The sequence below is a fragment of the Schistocerca americana genome, chromosome 2 (assembly GCF_021461395.2).
Source record: "Schistocerca americana isolate TAMUIC-IGC-003095 chromosome 2, iqSchAmer2.1, whole genome shotgun sequence".
Lineage (NCBI taxonomy): Eukaryota > Metazoa > Arthropoda > Insecta > Orthoptera > Acrididae > Schistocerca > Schistocerca americana.
Genome location: NC_060120.1, coordinates 206501618 through 206518654, shown reverse-complemented (window position 1 = coordinate 206518654; position 17037 = coordinate 206501618).

The window sequence follows — 17037 nt, the reverse complement described above, 5'->3', positions numbered from 1 at the left end:
GTTTAGCCTGCCACCCACTTTCGTTTCTGTGTTAGTTGTAAAATTTTCTAACCGTCCACCGATTACACAGTAAATATGATTTATGAAGTAGGGATAAGTTTACTTTAGAAAATTTAAAAAGCCGAGCTACATCAAGTTAAAACATACAATAGTCAGTCCCTTATTGTCAAAATTTTTCTTTAAAGCATAATAAAAGGTTCAAAATCCCTACCGGCTACCACCCACCACGAAAGATGAAACGCCCACTTGTGGGTGGGAGGGACCATGTTGACCACCACTGCATTCTGCCTTTTCCTCAAACGAAACTAAAGTTACTAGCCAGGGAGAATTTTCTTTTATAAATCTGAGGACTGTCGTACCCATTACGATTGACTTTAAGATTCTCAGAGTTGTTCAACGTTCTCGAGTACTCGACGTTTCGACCCCCTGCTGCGATCATCAACAGGAGTCTTCTAGTGTCCCATGGTTAATGAACAGGGCTAATCATAGGGCAGAGAGAGGCATCCGAGCACTCAGTCTTCCCGTATTTCATGTACGATAAGAACCGGAAGATGCGGTATTACCGGCCAAGCTGATAACAATAAATTATACTGCACTATCCCTTGGAATATGGCTGAACTGGAATGCAATCACACTACTGTCTATGGCTCTACGTTGTCTAGGTGTCTGATTGCATCAGCCGGATCTTGTTCAATTGATAATTCACATGATCGCAGTTCCCTCGAGCTGCACAAACAAATAAGTTACAATAAATTTTTTGGCCAATGCAAAGAGTTTGCAATAAATTTAAAAAATTTATTTCAACAGATTCCATAAACACTTTTCCTAGTTCCTTTTGTCCGCCTCAACTGGTATTTAAAGCAAAATCGTGCACCAGATGTGCTTAAAAGGAAATGTGAAAGTCCATAGATCGTCTCGTGTACCTCCATACAACGTAGGTAACAATGTAAAATTTCTAACTTGTGAGCGCTGATGCGCCAGGTAAGTCACTGTTCGACAGATACGAGGGCTTGTAGAAAAGCAATGCCTCCGACTTTTTAATTCTGTTCTCTATACTGGTAGAGGTACTAAAGGTCTGGCTTATTTCTCAGTCGACTGACGTAAGATGGTTTCGAATTGTAGCGTGTAAAATAGCGGTATGTACTGCAACTATGTCGGTGCATAAGAAACAATGTGTTGTAATGGAGTGTCTAACCGCAGACAACGTGCATCCAATTGAAATTCATAGAAAAATGAAAGCAATGTGTGGTGATGATTGTATCGACATCACTAATATCCGACGCTGGGGTGTTCGTGCTCTTAATGAAGGGAGTAAAAATCGTCGAAGGAGACCAAGAGATGAATACAGTAAGTAGATTCAGAACCATGTAGCCTGCAGTATTTATTTGGGTATGAAGAGACTTGCACAGTATAGAATAGCATGGAGAGCTGCATCAAACCAGTCTTCGGACAGAACGCCACAATAACAACAACCTAATTGTGAGTGACAGAGCACAATCTCTTTCCAAATCTTAAAGAACAGCTTAGAAGACTTCGCTTTAATAGCGATGAAGCAGTGTAATTAGAGGTAAGGTTTTGGTTCCGTCAGAAAGTCAAATATTCTACAATGGCTGATCAATAAACCGGCCTCTAGTTGGGGGAATGTCTTCGTCACCAAGGTGACTGCGTTGAGAAATAAGTCTATAGACATGAAAAATAATGAAGTAGATATTAATAAAGCTTGTTTAATTTAAAAAGTTTTGCGAGTTTTCGGATTAAAAAAGTTCGGAGTCATTCAAGCTCAGCACATCCTCGCAAATACGATTCTCGACTGAACTCAAGCCACAAACCTAGCGGGTATCCCGGGACCAGTGATCAGTATTGAGGAGTATGACAGGAACGATCATTCGAAGCAACAATGCCCAGTAAACATTGACTGTAAAATTCATGCTTAATGAGCCTTGAGCACCTGTTCATCATCGATACTGTGATACCAATCGCACATCGACAACGACCATATACTCTGCAACTTACGCAGAATCGTCACTGGAGAGTGGGACAAACTGGACCAGGGCTGGCTTGATAATCTCATCGAAGATACATAAGCGAAGGTTTAAAGTCTGAACATATTAACGTTTGCCCAGGAATGCTGTGAAAAACCTCCAGTGGGAAGCAGAGGATTTTGTCCTTACACAAATGTCTGTGTGTTTGATTTGGTGATCTGAACACATCCCAAATGAAAACAATCGCATGATTGAAGCCTATTTTTGTTTTCTGTCAAGTGAATTTCCAAATAAAAGGGCGATGCACAACATTTGTTGTTGCGTGTATTTTTTGAGGAAATAAAAGCAGATGTTTCGAAGTGTTTGGGTGACAATTTGCCTATTCCTTCATTTCTCCAGAGAGTGGAGAATTCAGCATACGTCCTATGTCCAGAACATCTGCTATGAATTTCGCCTTGATCATTAATAATAAACTTTATCATCATTGCTTTTTCTCAATTCTATTACAATATGTAGATTTTACTTTAGTAAAACGGATTGCTCTTCATAACCTCACTTCGAGAGCCAAACTGCTGAGCAGACAGCTCTCACAGCGCAAGCACTTTTGGCGCTGAGGTGTCATCAAGAGCAACCACTGGTGACAGACGAGACTTGTTACACTAGTACAACGCCAGAGGTCCTGCAGTAGACTCACTTGTCACGAGTAGTCAATGGAGACAACAAAATCGTTCACGTAAAAGGGGCTTTAGACATAATCTGCCGAGACTTTCCAAAATAACCAGTTCTTAGCAGCCGAATCTGCACTAGTATATCATTACGATTTCTACAGTGTGAGAATTATAGAACTATTTGAATAAAACGTAAATTAGGTACAAACTACGGCGTGCACACAACTTATTCAACATATGAACATCACTACAAATATTCGGATTTAGATTACGACATGTTCGATATTGCAGCCATCACTGGCGATGATGTGGCGCAGACGAATAAGGAAATTCTGCATGACCCGCTGAAGTGTCGGAACAGCGATGCTGTCGATGACCTCCTGAATGGCTGTTTGCAGCTCAGAGATGGTTTTGGGGTTATTGCTGTAAACGTGTCATTAACATAGCCCCACAGAAAGGTGTCGCATGTGTTCCGATCCAGAGAATATGGCGGCCAGTTGAGGCCCATTCAGTGGCTTCTGAGTACCTGAGAGCCATAATTTGTGTCCCCAAAGTGCTCTTCCAGAACATCAAACACTCTCTTGTTTCGATGGGGTCGAGCTCCGTCTCTCACGAACCATATCTTGTCGAAATGAGGGTCACTTTGTATAATGGAGATGGAACCATCTTCCAAAACCGTCACGTGCCGTTCGGTAGTCACCGTGGCATCAACCATCAACGAATATCGAACCGACAATCCGTGACCGGACATTGCCCACCACAGAGTCACGTGCTGAGAGCGAAGAGACTTCTCGATCGCGAAAATCGGATTATCAGTCCCCCCAGTGCGTTTGTTTTGGTTACTGACGAACCCATCCAAATGAAGGTGGGCTTCATTGCTAAGCCAAACAACAATGCGCATGCTAATTCCCATCATGCTACGCAGTTTGAACTTCCTAACGCAAACCATTCAGAGAAGCTATGACGATTTTATTTCATGTAGTTCAATAATTGCCCCCCCCTCCCCCCTCCCCCCGTATATCGCTAAGGTTAGTTAAATTCTAATGCGCGCTTTTGTGCTGATTAATTCAAGATGTTACAATAAGATGTGAATGAAGTGTTTCTCACTCGGGATATTTCCACACTATCACAAGTAGACATAATTTAACTTCGTTTATTTGAACAAGTAAACTTCCAACACAAACAGTCACTGTTTCTGAAGCAGCGCAACAGAAGAAAATAAACGTTTTCCAGCGATTCTTCCTAGTATTGTGAAGGAAAGTTTCATCACAAATAACTGTTCTTAAACTAAACCGGAATAGATTATTGATAGCTTAGATTACGCTCTCGTGAGCAATGAAAAGTCTGTCTTCAAAACAAAGTACGTATGCAAAGTTGTATCTCACGGGCAGTACGACTTGTCCACGGCGCGGAACACAAAGGCTCAGAGCGCAGGTCGCGGGCGACGTCCCATCTGAGGCTGTGTCCAAATAGTGGTGGTACTTGAGTCGCTGGCTGGCGAAGACAGAACTGGCTCTAGCCGGCTCCGTGCTGGGAGAAGTACTCGCGCAGCGGAAGGTTTTAATTTCCCAATTGGCTTGCGAAGCTGCAGCGAATGCAGCTAGAGATACGTGTCTGGAGTGACGCCTGTTCTGCGCCCTCTAGCTGCTTACTGGGAGACCCTCTATGGATTGAGCAAGATACGGCGGGAACGAGCCTGACCGCAGGTGTTAGACTGACGATAACCCGGTGAACAGAGATGCGTTGCGGTTTGGCGGCGTCGTAGGCTACTCTGAGATAGACATCAGTTTACACGAAAGTTCTCCCATAAATGATAACAAATAGAATGACTGCACAGTATCACTAAATTATTGAAACTGCCTAAAATTACTACTCGGAAACCAAGAGGCGTATCATTCCAATGGCAAATTACGTCCTTTTCTGCTAGCACAGACTTCTTGTAACTAATGCATCTGATTCCTTGATTTTTATTTTATCATGTTTCGTTAACAAGCTTTACAAGATTTATGCGTTACCATTTTCTTCGCCTCAACGAATCTCTGTTAATTTTATATGCTACTGATAGAATTATAATGAAATATTCAGCGTTTCGAGCTCTTTAAGGGGATATATTATGCTTGTCTGACCTTTTATGGTACAGCAACACAAACACAAAAGTAAATCGTTTCGAATACAAGTAACGCACGTAATCAGATGACCAGTACATGGACGCACCAGCCACGCGTAAGTCTGACATTTCCACGTCTTTACCTATACCTGTCCATCGCGAGGTGAGTCTTCTGCAGTGACAGCTTTAAGCGACTGTGCCACGCCCCCTCTACTACCAAGGGCGTCATGTTCGCTTCAGTCAGACGCTGCCGACTCATCGCTACTCGGGAAATCTTTTCGTGTGGCAGAGAACCCGTAACGTGTGCTACAACACTACCTATCCTTCGCCATGCTTTGTGCAGTTTCTTGCAAAGTATGTGTGTATATGTCATGTAATCTCACAATTTCGCTTATTATCGAAAGAACTATCACTTAGGATATAATGTGATATTTGACATGACATCAGAATTCAAGATGGCGATCAAAGATGGTGGACCTGGGAATACGAACACACTTCCTAGGTCACTTTTTTTAACTTGAAAGTGGCGGGAAATCAAAAAAATCATTCCTTGCAAATGAGAAAAGTAAACACAATTTAAATGTACCCAACGAGGGTACAGAGATTGAAATAAATATTGATGACTTCATCCAAACTATGCACAAATTTTGGTGAACTTAAGAACTGTTATAGATAATCCAGATGAATCAGAATCGTATTATCCAACGTATGATGGAAAATCCAATAATAATGTAACAAAACTGTTTCATTTTGTGACTGTAAAGGAAAGAAATAACATTTTATCTAGAATCGCACATTCTTTGATATTTACTATTGATCACGATTTATTTATGAAGGTAACCGGTTTCGACCACAACTGTAGTCATCTTCAGACCTACAGGTTGTATACAAAGCTTTAATTAGAGGGCTACATACATTAAAGAAGATACATAAAGTTATAAAGCTATAAAAAGATGAATTACTATTGAGCAGGATCCTCTTTCTGTTGGAGAATCAATACTGGAGAAACCAGTGCACGTCTTACTATACATAATGGAGGTTCCACTGACTTCAGACTGCATGATGTCATTACTAACCACTGAGTTATAAGTCGAATTACAATTTAAAATTTCTTAGTTAAAAGAGCATTGTCAAGAACTAAAAATAAATACACACTAAAATTAGCTTATTAAACAGCTATTGTCAATTAAGGAGCGTTAAAAATATTTATCTATGTAGGAAAAATGAACTTCGGTTTGGCTGTACATGGGTTGCCCTCTCAAGGCCTGTTAGTGAACCATTTGGAACCACTGGTTGCCATGGTGAAGTTTGATGCCGTTGCAAAGATGAGGCAGCAGGCTTCTTTCCACTGATAGTTGTTGTAAAGTCGATAGTCGAACTAGTGGTTGCCATGGTGAGGACAAACGCCAGTTTAAAGATGTGGCAGCAGCCTTCTCTCCAACGAAGTTGTTGTGAAAGTGGAATGGCGCGTCAGACGATGTATTATTGAGCAGCAACATGTCTTTATTGAAACGATTTTCAATGTGTAAGCTGCAATAATCTATAGCTGACATGTATACTACATGCTGCACAGATACAATTCGAAGTAGTTGTCCATATATATGAAATATTGTTTATGAAGTTGGTATGTAAATTACATGTGACAATTTTTAAAGGCATTGCTATTCCTCAAGTTATATGCCAGTCTTATAAGCAAATAAAAATAATGAAAAAGGAAGATAAATTATAAAATTATGAGCCATAGTGTCAAAAATAAAATGATGTGAATTAGCAATATGCAGTCTAAAAGCATATAAGCAAAAATTCTAAAACAGGTAGTCAGTCATAAAATAGTATTTGGTGAATAAAATTACAATGTAAAGACAAAATATTTCGTAAAAGTCTTAATAATTTTTTTTAATTTCAAAAAACAAAGGACAGAAGAGTAAACATTCTAAAGAAGATCATCGAAAAGCTCAAAGAAATGTTTATCTTTGAACTGAAGTGTTCGTTTAAAACATATAATGGATTACTTTTGTGAAGTGAAAAGTTTTCAATTTCTTCTCAGGTATTTAGCAGTGGTCCTTTTGGCACAGTATGTAATATTTTCAAAGTGTTAGAAATGCAACCCTCAGAAAGATTGTAACCATCAAGGTGTTGACCAAATTTTGATTTGGTACGTGCAGTACCAGTAGTATGTTCATTGAAATGTGTTAAAAAGTAACGGCCAGTTTGGCCAATATACTGTTTCTCACAGTCATTACATGTTATTTTGTAAACGCCTAATTTTTGTATATATTTGAGTCTCCAATTGTGTGTTTCAGTTTCATCTGTAGGGGGTTATTAGTTTTAAATGCTATCCTCAAGCTTGTGTTCTTAAATAATTTATTTATTTTATCTGAAATAGGTCCCATGTATGTCATTTTTGTAAATCTCTTCTTGGAATTTGTAACAGCATCATTTGTTTCTTGTAATTTTTGATGTAACAGATCAATACCTGATGGGAATTATAATTGTTAGCAACTGCTATCTGTTTTGATGTATCAATTTCCTTCTGGTTTGCATCATGTTCGAGAGGAAATTTCAGTATCCTATGTATCATAGTTTTAAAAAATGCCATTTTGTATCTTGATGGATGGCATGATTTAGCATTTATTATTATGTCGGTTGATGCGGGTTTTCTATAAATAGAAATATTATGTTTTCCATTCTTATTTGTAATTGTGAGGTCCAGCAAATTAATACTATTGTTACTTTCGTGTCCTACTGTAAATACAAGTTTTGGATGTAAATTATTTGAGTTGTTAGCGAAAAATTTTTAACACGTTTCAAAGAACATACTACTGGTACTGCATGCACCAAATCAATATTTGGTCAACATCTTGATGGTTACAATAATTCAGAGGGTTGCATTTATAACACTTTGAAAATATTACATACTGTGCCAAAAGGACCACTGCTAAATACCTGAGAAGGAATTGAAATCTTTTCACTTCACAAAAGTAATCCATTATATGTTTTTAACGAACAACTTCAGTTCAAAGATAAACATTTCTTTGAGCTTTTTGATGATCTTCTTTAGAATGTTTACTCTTCTGTCCTTTGTTTTCTAAAATTTTTAAAAAAATTATTAAGACTTTTAGGAAATTCGTGTACCAACTATTAAATATGAACCAACTTACGAGTTAGAACAACGAGAAAATATTCTAAAAAAAATCGAAATTTAAGATATCTTTTTATGAAGTACAACTGCAGAAGTAGCAGGATTGAGTAGTAAGAAAAATTTCGAACTAGATATCACATAACTGCAGAATTTATGGCATATTTCGAATTTATTGCGTTTCAGACAAATTGCAAAAATAATCAATTACTTCGCTCTTCGTTATTTGACCACGTTAAATGGAACAAATGAAATTTTCCCACAGGAAATCTGGAATATTAACCCACCAAACAATATTCTCAAAGCATACAATCCATTACTCATTTTAAATGAGTTACACTACTTATATCAGATGCTGACATAATTCCACGTAATTTCATAACGAACTATCCTATCTATGTGATTAATGTGACGTGTAGAAATAATATTGTAAGTTCACAGGAAAGGACTAGGAATCTTTGTGTGGAACTTTTAATGAACAAATCCCTTCAGATACTTCAACGTATGTTGGAATGTATAGTAAGAAAAATTTAACTTCCAATGCTTTGCACAGAATATTTACTGAAAGTTTTTAACTATATAAATGAATAAAAAATTAGAAAAAGTTAAAGAAATTTTAACATCATGTTTTCATTCCATTTTAAAATATTTTCAGGAAGATAAAGAAAACAAAACTGAAAAATTTAGTATGTTAATTAGAAAATGATTGCTCATTGTATTTCTTGTGTATAGCTCTTTTTATGTAGATTATATTAGCATTTTGAATTTTCAAAATCAATTAAGATTTGCGTGAGATCGGTGGCTAAAGGACAAGTCTGCTTCAACTGAACTACCAGTTTGCAACTCGTATTTTATCCGGTGGCAGGTGGCCTCTAGATAAAGATAATACTGACCTAGAGCAACAATTTCCGTCAGTAAAAGAAAGGTTGCGCACTGAGTGAACTTACGTAAACATTCTTTTCCTCTATTTGTAGTATGACTTACGTGAAACATTCTCTCGCGCCAATCTAAGGCAGTTCAAAACTTCTTTCAGAGAAGGCGCTGATGGATGACCCACTGAAAATAATAGCGGAACATGTTTTACTTAAAACATAAATTAGTTGTTTTTAAAGTTGTCTTCAGTATTCATACTATCATTTACATGTTAATCACATTTCTTCACTTCAAATAAAACACGAGAATGTGAAGAAAATAACTTATTTACATCCAAATTAACTGATGGAAGTAGTGTTTGTAGAATGTGCTTTGTCACTCGAATACCTAATATATACACCATTTTAGAGGATATTTACTGTGTCAAAGCTCTAAACCAAGTATGAAGACTGAAGGATTTTGACCATTATCTCATGAAATCATCAAAGCGTCAGTGGTTAGAAAAGAACTAGCTATTTGACAAAACTTTTTCTATTCTCGCTTCTGTACGATCTATCACCATGTAAAGGGCAAGTTTAAGACCCATCCTAAGGAGCGGGTGGTGTGTTTCATCCCGAAATAATGGAGCCCTCTGTTATCTCAGAAGCAAGATGCACTGACGTACGGGAGGTCACAGCCCGGAATCTCGATTTATAGGACTAACACAGTGGAAGGTGATCGCTAGCGAGCGTTTTGCACTTGTTAGGAATGAAGCTAATTTTGCCCTATTAAATTTCATAATCTTTAAATGGACAATTTCAAACAGCTAAAGCAGTGTGGTGACTGTCTAGAAAAGAGAATATTAATGAATTTCATAAAGATAAGTAACGAAAAGATGGATTTGTAAAGAAAGTGCATAGAGACATCAGAAGATTAAAGTTACATGTGAATTTGGTAGAACTGTTGGTAAAACAAGAACACTAAAAAATCAAGTACAATTGACAGTTCATAAAAATCGTATGGCTGCTCAAGAAGAAAGAATTAGGAAAATTTTGAGCAAAGGATAGATTTCTTATATTCACCATAATTCATTACGTTTTATTTTCTTACGTTCACTTTTTATAAAGAAATATTAAATTTTATTTTCTGACATTTACGTTTTATATGAAATATTAAATTGTATTTCCTTGCATTCACCTTTTGAATGAAAAAATAATAATTTGAAAATTGGTGAACGTGATACGAAAAAATGTTCAGATTTATTAACTTTTCTAAGTAATTTAAAAGAAATTAAGTGATTTAGACCTGAAAAGTAGATGTTTTGTTAAGTTCTGTGTAAGTTCTAGTGAGCTAGCTCACGAGGAACGAATCAGCTAGTGAGCTAGAACTGAGATATAATCTACCAAAACGTCCTACTCTCATTGTGTATAGAAAATCTGACACCCACGCACATTGAACCACATGTTGAATATTTTTAAGCTACACTGAAGCGCCAAAGAAACTGGGAGAGGTATGAGTATTCAAATACAGAGAAATGTAAACAGGCAAAATACGGCGCAGCGGCCGGGAACGCCTACATAAGACAAAGAGTGTCTGGTGCAGTTGTTAGATCGGTTACTGCTACTACAAAGGCAGGTTACAAAGATTTAAGTGAGTTTGAATGTGGTGTTATAGTCAGCCCAGGAGCGATGGGACGCAGCATTTCCGCGGTAGCGATAAAGTGGGAATTTTCCCGTATGGCCATCACACGTGTGTACCGCGAACATCAGGAATCCAGTAAAACATTAAATCTCCGACATCGCCGCGGCCAGAAAAAGCATTACGCCTTGCCTTGGCCCGATAACACCGAAATTGCACTCTTGATTACTGGTAATACATTGCCTGGTCGGACGAGTCTCGTTTCAAATTGTGTCAAGCGGATAGACGTGTACGGCTATGGAGACAACCTCATGAATCCATGGACCCTGTAGGTTAGCTGGGGACTGTTCAAACCGGTGGAGGCTCTGTAATGGTGTGGGGCGTCTGCAGTTGGAATGATACGGGACTCCTGCTACGTCTAGATACGACACTGGCGGGTGACACGTACGTAAGCATCCTGTCTGATCACTTGCATCCATTCATGTCCATTGTGTTTTCCGACGGACTTCGGCAACTCCAGCAGGAGTGTTCCACACCCCACACGTCCAGAATTGCTACAGAGTGGCTCCAGGAACACTCTTCTGAATTTAAACACTGACGCTGGCCACCAAACTCCGCGGACATGAACGTTTTGATCATAACTGAGACGCCTTGGAACGTGCGCAGAAGAGATCTCCAACCCCTCGCACTCATACGGAATTATGGACAGCCCTGCAGGAATCATGGTGTCATTTCCCTCTATTATGGGAATCGATGATGATGCTGACTAGTTGTTTCTGTTATCGACATTGATATTGGCAAGATATCAGCCGCAGGGATTCCAAGACTTTCGATAATGTTTTACCTTCAAATTTGAAGTCGATAACAAATGACAAAAGAAATCTTTTTCTTCGTGTTATATAATTGAAGTTTAATAATTTCGGATTTTTGCTTTACTTGTACTGTGAAACCTTGATTGTTACCAAATTTCTTGGTTCTAAGTCAATGGGAAGTACCCTATAGTTTTTGGTGAGTGAGGTTTCGAGTATCAAAATATGTATAATATTTCTTTTGATAGTATTGACTTAGAAGCTTAAATTTTTACACTGCGAAGGGGCCATAGACCTTGAATATGACACGCCAACCTGTTACAGAGAAAGTTTGTCTTAAGGGACGGACAGACAAACAGACGGATGAAAAATGACCAAAAAATATTTTTTCGTGTTATGGTTTTACAAATGAAGCATTTTCAATTTTTTTTGCTTTACAATTGTACTGTGAAACCTTGTTTCTAGCCAAATTTCATGATTGTAGGTCAACGGAAGTATCCTATAGATCTTGATGAATGAGTTTTGCGAATACGGAAATATGTGACATACATAGCTGTATCTTTTGACTGCATCGATGCTAGAACTGAGATATAATCTACCAAAACGTCCTACTCTCATTGTCTATAGAAAATCTGACACCCACGCACATTGAACCACATGTGGAATATTTTTAAGCTACACTGAAGCGCCAAAGAAACTTACAATTTTTTTACTGTTTAGAGACCACAGCCATCTCTGGCTGCTGAGGCAACACTGGGATCAGCTATGCATAATGGGAGATGGGACTCTGTGGTGTGGGTAATGAGAAGCCTGGGGGCGGGGGGAGGGGGAGGGATAGCAGTGTGGAGTGGGGGACGCTAAAGTGCTACCTGTGGGAGCTCACAGGGACCATGGAGAGCGTGTAGGGCAGCTATGTGCAGGCGGGTGGTTAGACGGAGGGTGGGGTGGGGGGTTAACGGGAAAGGAGACTAATAAAAAGACAGTGGGTACATTGGTGAATAGAGGTCTGTGTAGTGCTGGAACGGAAACAGGCAAGGGACTAGAGAGTAGGACAAAGACTAACGACATACATAGCCAGGAGGGTTACAGGAACGTAGAATATACTGCAGGGAGAGTTCCCACCTGAGCAGTTCAGAAAAGCAGTTGCTGGTGGGAAGGACCGAGGTGGTGCAGGCTGTGAAGCAACCATTGACATGAAGAAAGTTGTGCTGGCAGCATGCTCAGCAATGTGGTGGTCCAGCTGTTTCTTGGCCACAGTTTGTCAGTGGCCGTTCGTGCACACAGACAGCTTGTTAGCAGTCACGCCCACATAAATGCAGCACAGTAATGTAGCTTAGCTTTTGGATCACTTGACTGGTTTCACAGGTAGCCCTGCCTTTGATGGACTGGAGTAGGTGATGGTGGAAGTGTGACGCTACAACGCAGTCCTTGCTATGAATTTTTTCACTTACTTAACGCATGAAACGGTTTGTATACGATGTATTGTCTAGTGTAAATATGTATTGTAAATACTATATTTAAATTATGTACTATTTAACACTGACAAGTCAGGGCATATTTAGTTAACGTTGAAGTCAGAGAGATTGTTTTGTCGTGCCGCTGGGCGCGGGAGCGCGCCAGCTGGCAGTAGTAGCAATGACGCCGTGCTCGGAGTAAGATGTACAGTCGAATGCTGCTATTCTTAGCTATGTTACATCCAACGGCTAGTGTGTGGATCTAAGTACGACGGGAAAGTAATGGTCGGCATATCTGGAAGCATGGCCGGGCAAGTCATTATGGATTAATGGGCATAATGCTGAAGAAACGAGGGCTTAAATGTGAAGCGCACTGTGGGCCCAAGTCGCAACAGTAAAAGCCCACTGCCACATTGTGTCGCCGCCGTGGACTTCCGTCGATCCACCGACAACGAGGGAAGTAAGATCTACGTAATTTTCGTAGGATAAAATTGTAGAGGGCTTGCCAGTGACTGTGCTTTTCTCTGAAGTTGAACAATTAATAAAAAGCATTGTATAATCGAAGTGTTGCATTCCACCCGACAATAACACCGAGTAGGTTCCTTGCGATCCTTACTTATCTTATTGAACCAAGTATGTCACGCCATAATCAAGAGAAAATACGTTAATTATCAAATTATTAGCATAGACGGTGAAGAGTAAATTTCAGACTGTTTTGAACGATTGGTTATCATAGTTAATTGTTGCACTTAATAAGCTTATGCCAACCGTAGTAACTTAATAATAGACTGAAGTAATAAACTTGATTATTAAGATTTATTTCCATGCATATTCAGCTGAAGTGGCCGGCCGGTGTGGCCGAGCGGTTCTAGGCGTTTCAGTCTGGAACCGCGAGACCGCCACGGTCGCAGGTTCGAATCCTGCCTCGGGCATGGTTGTGTGTGATGTCCTTAGGTTAGTTAGGTTTAAGTAGTTCATAAGTTCTAGGGGACTGATGACCTCAGATGTTAAGTCCCATAGTGCTCAGAGCCATTTGAAATATTTTTTCAGCTTAAGTTAGTTCAAGGATATTTCATGAAATTGTAAAGCTTATTCCACCTGACAATCGCCAAATTAATGAATTTTTATCATTCAAAACATAGTTACTCAATTATTGGCGATATATTTCATGATCAGTAGATTAAACTGTGCAAAGTACGTAATTTTAAAGACAGAATGACAGTCCATTATTCAAAATCTAGATAGATAATTATCTGTGTTGTCAGCATTGCACTTAGCTGACAAATTATGAACAAAATAACTATCAAAATACTTATTGAAAGTTAACCACTAATGTTTAAGTGTAGTTAGATTGTTATGACATTATTTTATATGACTACTGAGCCTGACACAGCACTCACGTAAAAGTTCACGTTCCACCTGCTGCGCTACAAACAGGTAAACTTTTATCTTTGACACAATTATTCACGTACTTAACAGTACTGTCGCTCATCAGTTGAGCTGGCGACCGATTTTTTAATTGCATTTACAACTTAATCATTTCCTTCGGCAAAATTTCCACTGGCAAAATTTATTTCCAATTTATTTCCATTATTTCATCTACCGATCGTTATTGAATGAAATTACTCGTTCAATAACGATCAAGTTATAACGTCTCCTGTTTCCCGCGGAACAATCATTATTTACTTCGGATTCGGATGCCTTATTCCGACACGGGTCAAAGTTCATAAGTCACGGTCATTGTTAACTTGTAATTTCGCAAATCCCGGGAGGCCATGAGGCATAGGGTTGGGAGCAGAATGTGATGTATTCTTTTCTGAAGACAAATCGTTTGCAAGCGTTGTAGTGGAGCGTCGATGTTCACGGATTTTGCCGTTCCTCTCAGGACGTGGAGGAGTTCGTTTCTCCGTACCAGCACAGTGAGGACCAAGTGAGCGACTTCCGGCAGCTGCTGCAGAGCGAGGGCTACCAGGTGCTGCGCTGTGACGTCGCGCCGCAGGTGCTCTTCTTCCCGAGTGAGATGCAGCGCAGAGGTGAGCAGCTCCTTTACCTTTAGTGTCAGCCAGTGTCTCAGAAACAACGCTTTACATGCGCCTGGGTGCATCTAACGCCAAAACCCCCAGCTGTCCGACACCTGTACCAATCGTTGTGTGTCGATAGTGTGTCAACCAAAGCCCCGATTTAGTTTGTACTATGTGCTGGCGTCCAGTAGAACGACGTAAACCTTAATTAAAAGCTACATGAGAACTATGGAGCGCACATAAATCATTACGATCGGTAACTATCAGGTATAGTTTCCGTAGGGAAGTTGGTAGAGCAATAGATCGTTGTACTAAGCATACTGGGTTTAAAACCCAATGACTGCAATTTTTCTTTACTATATTACGAGTGAAAGTGTTATATGGAACTACGTCATGTTTATAGAACTGTGCACTTGGCAGTCTGTTTTCGCTTCGTTTCATTGAAAGCACATAGTAAACCCACAGAGTACATTTGCAATTTCACAGAATATACAACCAGAACAAAAAGGAAGAAACAGTTGCATCACATGTGCAGAAGTAATAATAATAATAATGGTCACAATAACAAAGTAATAGCAGTAATAATAAAGAGCGTGATCCATTCAGGAATTAAGACGTCACAGTACTTGCTGCTTAAGAAGAAGTGTATGAAGAAAATTACTTTTGTTTACCAAGCACATTTGATAAGAGCTTACATTTGTGCATCCATCCTGAAGATTGCCGAATGAAAGATTGTGTCTGAAACAGAACTTTGTCGAAGTTTTAAAGCCATTACACAGGTGACGGCGAGAATTATGGAAATGTGGAGAACCAAACTGACTGTATGTGACGGGCTGCAGCTTAAGAAGATTTTTCCGTTCTTGCTGACTAATCTCTTCCGAAGAATCTAGAGCACCATCAGACATTTTACGCTTCATATGCTTGTACACTCTGAAGAAATGAAGATCGGACGGTTGATAAATGAAGATTGTGCATGCTGGAATTACGTGAATTGCGATTTTCTTTCCTGGTAGGTTATTTTGAACGTGCTTGCCACGATGAACACTAATGTCTTCGTGGGGTCCATACGAATCCAGTATTAGCAGAAGTTTCTCCCATATAAATTTCACGCTTAAACACTTAAAAAGATTTTTAATCAGAGGGGTGCTGTGGGGCGGCGGGTGGAAATTATTTGTTTTATAAATGTAATGTAGAATGTAGAAATTATTGCAGTGTTCCCGGCCGTTTTAACCATATGTGGAATTTATGTATATATTTATATATAATGTTTTGTGATGTAGAAACACTGCATTTCCCTGCTGTTTGACCATATGTGGGGCTGCGGATGGAATTATGTTGTTTAAAATGTTCCTATTATTAATGCTGTTGTTTTGCCGTTCTCAACACTGGCTCTCTAACTACAATTTTGGCAACCAGAAAGTGATTAGCAAAACGTGAAGCCTGTAATTAGAATTCCTAGTGCCCACTTCATCTGGGAAATACACTTATAGCTACAGCTTATAGCTCTGAGGAATTAGGAGCTTGTCTGGGATTCATAATCAAAAACGATCGTGAAAAAAAAAAACGTTCTCTATATTCTGAAAGTCACAGATGAAAAACAAAAAAAAAAAAATCCACACAATCTGACAAACCGAGCAGTTCAGAGTCTAATGCGCTGATGCAACTATAACTGTCCAAATTAAATGTTTAAGTGAATGCTCGCCATAATTTTATGATTAGGTTCATGAAACGCCACGCTAAGCAATGGTAGAATGTCTGTCCCGCGGCGGCACGTGAAAATACGACATACGCAAACTGAAGATAGATCATTAAAGTCATCCCAGAAATAACACTTCACTCGAAAATGATTTCATGGTTACGCGTATCCCAGGTAACTTAATACGGCATCCGAGGCGGTTTATAGCAATGATACCGACGCGACGCGACTGCCGACACAGATGGTGTGCTATTCAGCGTCTGGAGAGAACTGGGGCCTTGCTTCCTCGCGTGGATCTGCACGGAGATAACTTGTCCTCCGATGTGTGATGGAGTTCGCAGCAGTTACTGCTTTGCCTCCCATGCATGCCGATGTAATGCGTCTTCACATGTAGATTGTCTTCTTGGGTGTCTCCTCCGCACAGTTCTGCAGCGAGCAGGTGTGGCCAGCGGGTGGTGACGCTGCGCGGCAGTTTGCGGCCCAGCGTCCGCATTTGGGCGTTGTGTGACCGGCCTGCACGTTCGTAAAAGGTGCGGGCGGTCGCCTGGAAGAGGTCACGGAGCAGAGGTACTTCCGGGATGTCGTGAAGATAAGCGGTGGGGAAATCGTAAGGCAGGTGTAAGGCCAGCCGAAGGATGCGATTCTGCAGTGTCTCCAGCTTCTTCAGGTTT